Raw genomic sequence first — 6,355 nt, 5'->3', positions numbered from 1 at the left:
AGATTGAAAACCATGGCAAACAAGAGAAAGGAAAAGGAACCAGAGCAACCCCATTCTAGCAGGTTCCTCTCTAGGAAACATGAGAAGCACTTTAAAGTGGTTCAGGACAGGAGACTTCTGATGGAGAGAAAGGTTGGAATGATACCTAACTTTGCTCCTCAATTTGGAGAGCAAGTTTTAGGGAATGACTGGGGAAAGCTAGCCACTTATCCTGCACCTGCCAACATAGCTGTGGTGAAGGAATTTTACGCCAATGCTAAGAAGATTGGTGATTATCCAGCTGAGAATTATTTGGGCTATGTCAGAGGCCATGCTATCAGGTATGATCCTGATTCAATTAATAACTTTCTGGACACTGTATGGGCTGGTGAGCAGTGCCAGTTTGCTCTTTGCATGGAGGAAGGTGCTGATTATGAGGATGTGGAGAGAGTACTGTGTATACCTGGAGGACACTTCCAAAGGAATCGATCTGGCTTAGTGGTTAACATTAGGAGGACAGATTTGACTCCTCTTGCAATGTATTGGATGGCGTTTTCTCATGCCAACATTCAGCCATGTTCACATGTGTCAGATATTACTCTCAGCAGGGCATTCTTCATCTACTGTGCTATCAGAAACTTGAATGTTAATATTGGGCAGGTGATAGCTGATGAGATTAGTGTGTGCGCCAATACTTCAAACAACAAAGCACCACTAGGACATCCTTCTTTGATCACGCACCTTTGCAAGATAGCTGGGGTGGACACTTCTGCTCCACCTTTTGAGAGGCCAAGAAAAGCTATTGATGAGGCCTACTATAGACAGTACTGTGGAGGTGATGATGCAGCTCAGCCAGTTCCACCACGCCGTGCTCGTAGAGAGAGAGGGCCAGCACAGAGCCAAACATCTGCTGAGACACATGAAGCAGAGCCATTCCAGATGAGGGACATGTATATGTCTCTTATAGGGGCTCAGTTGCAGTCCATTCACAGAGGGCAGGTGGCCACTGCTGAGATGATTGTGGGGATGTATGATACACCTCCAGCCCACAGGTGGACTATGGATGAATTCCATAATGTGGTAGCTTGGCCAGAGGAGCCAGTGCATGGAGGAGGAGCTGAAGCAGCTGAAGCTTCAGCTAGAGATATGGAAGAAGATGAAGCTGATGAAGATGATGCATTTGAAGATGATGCAGATGAGGAGGAAGAGGAAGATACAGAGGACAGCTCAGATTGATGAGGAGCTGAGATAGCATTTACTGATGAATGCTATCATGTGCTTATGCTTTGTGGTTTAAGTTTTCTGAACTTATTTGTTTTTGTTTTTAGATTAGGGTTTGATGTACTCTATTTTGAAACCTGATTTCTTGTGATGGTTTGCTATTAACCGTGATTGTGTGATAAGTAATGCGGAATGATGCTTATGATTGATTGATGTTGAGATGATGTGCACATTAAAATGCTTAAACAGGTGATTCACAAGCTTTGTGAACAAATGCATGATATTATGATTGTGATTGTGAAATTAAGCAGGATGTGTATGTCAAATGTGAATGAGCTTATGTGTGAGATTTTGAGCTCCAGAGTTGTTATTGTTGAATGCTATTACTTTGAAAGCATGAATGGTTTTGCCCAGGTTTTCTATGATTGAATTAATTGCTTGTTTTGCATCACATGATCAAGGCCATTTGTTGAAAACCTTTTGATTGGCCAAATTCATACAATTAGCCCACTAAAAGAGAAAACTTTGTGTTCTATCCTTTGAACCCTTAGCCTTGAATATACACTGAAAACCCTTAGTTGAAAATCTTTACCTTGAGTTAAGTAGAAGATCTTGTGTGGTATTGTTAAATGTTCAAGTTTGGGGTTGTTGGGAAAAACATGAAAAGCATTGAGCTAAGAGTTAAAAAAGTAAGAATATGCAAAGAAAAAGAAAAGAAAAGAAAAAGAAGCAAAGCTCAATGCAAAGGCAAAAGAAAGTTGGGAAAGAATAAGATGATTGTGTTGTATAATTCTCTTAACTCAAGGATTTTGTGATCTAGAAAAACCAATTTTCTTGTTAGCCCAGCCACATTATAAGCCATAGAAAAGTCCTTGTGATGATGCATGCTTGTGAATGTTTTTGATTGTGGTAAAATGAAAGGCAAAGCTAATTCATGTAACATTGTGATAGTAGAGTGAATGAGTGATCATCTCTTATACACTTGAGTGTGAGTGAAACACTTGACTTAGTGAGGAAATATCACATGCACACATGAACATCCATGCTTAATTGATTGATCATTCATGAAAATAGCATTTGTTGGAATTTAAATGACTTTGTGAACACTAAAGCATGTGCACATCTTGATTGAACTCTTGGTCATAAGTTTGAGTGAATTTTTTGCTTATCTTGAAAAGAAGATTTTTGAATAAAGTGAATCATCATATGAATTGGTTTAAAGATAGAGTTACATCTTATTTGCTTGAGGACAAGCAAAGTTCTAAGTTTGGGGTTGTGATAACAGTTGAAAAACTGTTATTTTCATGATTAAAATTGACACTAAAAGCAACCTTCACACTTAGAAATTAGCTTGAAATCATGTTTTTCTTTATATTTTAAGAAATAAGAGAGCTGGACAGGTTTATGCTTGATTTCAGTGTTTTTGTGCAGGTTTTAAGGTGAATTTGGTAAAAGAAGTGAAGAAGGAGAGAGATGAAATCAGAAAAGACAATAAAAAGTGCAAAAGGAGAAGCCGAAGTCACCGCTCAGCGGCAGTTTACCGCTGAGCGGCACTCAGGAGTTTGCGGGAGGTCCGCTGAGGGGCAAAATGGCCGCTGAGGGGAGAAAACAAGTCACGCACTCACCGCTGAGCGGTATTTTACCGCTGAGCGGTACTCTGGAAGTCACGGGAGATCCGCTGAGGGGCAAAATGGCCGCTGAGGGGAGAAAACAAGTCACGCAATCACCGCTGAGCGGTAGTTTACCGCTGAGCGGCACTTAAATGGGCTTGGACTTGACTTTTTGTAATTTACGAATGATACATAAGCTTTAGGGTTTCCTAGGGTTAGGCATCTCTGGCTGGAACGAGGCAAACACTCTCTCTACCACCCCTTTGAAGGAGGATCTTGGATGCTGAGGCTTCCGCTTCACCTTTTTAGGGTTTATTCTTTCATTCTTTCATTGTAATTCATCTAGGTTCACCATGAATATGGTGAACTAACCTCTTTATGTTTGTTGGGGAATCAATGTAGTCTTGTGAAACTCTCATATATGGAATCTGTTTTTACATCTTTTAATTAAGACTTATGCTTTCTTTCATCATTAGTTAGGGTTTTTCCTCTTTGTTTAATGCTTGCATGGTTTAACTCATTCGATGCATGATTATTGGTTTTGTCGATACGGGAACGTACGGGGAAGTCTAGATCCGGGGAATTTCTCCCAATTTTATATTGGTTGTCGTTAAGCTCCTGTACTTATGAACTGATCATTAGGAATGCTAGGAATTGTATGAACTCGTGATTAGGGAGAAGCCTTCTGGAAAGGTACATTAGAGAGTGGCATTAACAATGGTGATTTGATCGTTGAATTCCTAAAATATATGAGAGTGGATAAGATGAAATTGAACCCCAACAACATATCCATACATAAATTTCATTGAAAGTGTTTATCTTTTGCTTTTTGCCATTGATCACAATTCATGCATACATGTTTATTTTTTGTCTTGCATTTTAAACCCCAATTAATTCGTTTGTAAGTCTTAGTTAATTAAGAAATCACATAACTAAACTAGGCCGTGAGTCCTTTGGGAAGAACGATACTTGGTCTTACCAAGTTTTATTACTTGAACGATTCGGTCATACTTGCCGATTGAAAACAAGTTTGTGACATCATAATTTGGTGTTCACAAATTTGTCCATCACCTCCCAGCAAGCGCTCTTTTAATGTCATTAGCTTGACCCAATAAAATTCAAGTTCCATCTTCTTTGTAGTTGATGTTGTCATTCCACCAACTCCTCAGCTGTTTCCTTTGAACTGTTTTGGTTCTTCTAGAATATGGAGACTCTATCTCTATCATCTCCTTCTCTTTAAAGCCCTTCACAACCCACAACTTGTTCTTGATTCTAACAGGTGTGCCAAGTTGGAGTCTTCTTTTCTTCCAGTCTCTAGGAATTTCTTCTCCTCTTCCAATCTCTTCTACCTTGGGTACCTGAAACAACAAACAATGGTTACCTGAAACCTCAAGATTTTCATCTTTACGGCTAGTCATGGGTGCATCTCGAAATGCAGCTTTATAACTAGCTTCTTCCTCCTTTGCTTGCATCTCATCTTTGAAAACATCTACCACCACTCTCTCCTCTCTATCCTGGAGCACCACTATACCTTCATTTACATCTATGATAGCCCTGGCCGTTTTCATAAACGGTCTTCCAAGTATGATAGGTATCTTCTCAGTCTCCATCTTCATCACCACAAAGTTTGCCAAGAACTGAAGTTTGCCAACACAAACTATAATGTCCTCTACAATCCCACATGGCTCCTTTGAAGATCCATCGGCCATTACTATTTTAATCTTTGCATGTTTCATTTTAACATTGCCGATTTGCTCCAGTAAAGAATAAGGTATCAAGTTAACACTTGAACCTAAATCAAGGAGAGCTTTCTTTACCTTTTTCTTCCCTATAGTGCAAGGGATAGAAAAACTGCCTGGATCTGACGCTTTAGGAGGGAATGACTCTTTCTTAACAGTTATACACTTTTTTGCCTCATCATCTCTACGTCTCTTCTTTGTAGAAATTTCTTCATCAGATTTTGTGTAAACTGCAATTTTCTGTAAAATCTGTTCCCAAGGTGCTTTATTATCCACCATTCTGAATAATTCTGTGAAATCCATTTGTTTCTCTTGATTTATTGGAAAAGGAAAATTGTTTTTGCTCTCTATTTCTCTTCTTTCTTCTGTTTCTCCTTCTTCTAACTCAATTATCTCTTCATTCACACTCTTTACCACTTTGCACTCTTCTCTAGGGTTAACCTCAGTATTAGCCTCAAAATTTCTATTTGGGCTTTCTTCCAATTGCTTGGTAATCTGACCCATTTGAATCTCCAAATTCTTTATAGCAGCTTCAGTGCTCTTTTGAGAAGATTCGGTTTTCTGTATGAATTGCTGAAGAGTTTCTTCCAACCTTGTTGATTTTTCATTAAGCATAGATAACTGTTGCCAAAAGGTTGGTTGCTGCTGCTGCTTATTATATTGATTTGCTTGCCCAGTTTGTCCTTGACCAATGCTTGGATGTGGTTTCCACCCTTGATTGTAATTCCCTTGATGGTATGGAAATTGATTAGCCATGAAATTAACATCCTCCAAGGCTTCCACTGGAAAAGCACATTGACCATTGATATGATCACCTCCACATAATTCGCACAACTGGGTTTGTACCTGTGCAGCAGTTTTCAACTCTTTAGGTAATTGTGCAAGAGTTTTAGTCAGAGTCTCCAGCTGTTGAGTTAGAATTTTATTTTGAGCTAGCAAGGCATCATGGGTCTGTAATTGGAGAACCCCTTTTTGTTGCATAGGAACTCCTCTTTCACTGTTGAGCTCATTATCACTAGTAGCCATGTTGTCAATGATTTCTATAGCTTCCTCTGGAGTTTTCCATTTAATATTGCCTCCTGCTGAGGCATCAAGCATCATCTTGGCTTGTGAACCAAGACCTCCAAGGAAAGTTAAGACTACTTCCTGTTCTTCAAAGCCGTGCGTGGGTGTTTTTCTTAGCAGACTTTTGTATCTATCCCATGCATGCCCCAGTGATTCTTCCATGCCCTGCTTAAATGAAGATATCTCTTGCTTGCCTTTTGTCACCTTTGATTGTGGAAAGTATTTGTTCAGAAACTTTGTTACCACTGCTTCCCACTCTGTGAAACTTCCTTCTCGAAAAGAGTTCAACCAAAGCTTAGCATTGCCTCCCAATGAGAAAGGAAACAAACTAAGTTTGATTGCTTCGTCTGGCACCCCATTGATTTTCACTGTGTTGCAAATTTCATTAAATGTAGTAAGGTGCTCATATGGGCTTTCATGAGATAACCCATTGAATTGATTACTCTTCACCAGTTGGATCAATGCTGGTTTGACCTCCATATTGGCTGCATTGACTCTAGGTCTAGCTATGCTGTTAAAATGTTGAGGTCCAGCTACATTGGTGTAATCAGCAAGAGTTCTTCTGATATTATTATTCTCCATATTTTCTGTGCTATTGTCAGAACCTTGTGGTGATGGTTGCAACAGAGTTTCCGGAGGAGGGAAAAGTTCTCTAGATGTTCTGATTCTTCTCCTCCGTCTACTGTCTTCTAATCCTTCAAGCAGAGGTTCTGTTGTTTTATTGCTCCTAGTTCGAATTGC

The sequence above is a fragment of the Vigna umbellata genome, chromosome 7 (assembly GCF_029865625.1).
Source record: "Vigna umbellata cultivar VRB3 chromosome 7, Vumbellata_1.0, whole genome shotgun sequence".
Classification (NCBI taxonomy): domain Eukaryota; kingdom Viridiplantae; phylum Streptophyta; class Magnoliopsida; order Fabales; family Fabaceae; genus Vigna; species Vigna umbellata.
Note: the sequence above shows the minus strand (reverse complement) of the source record.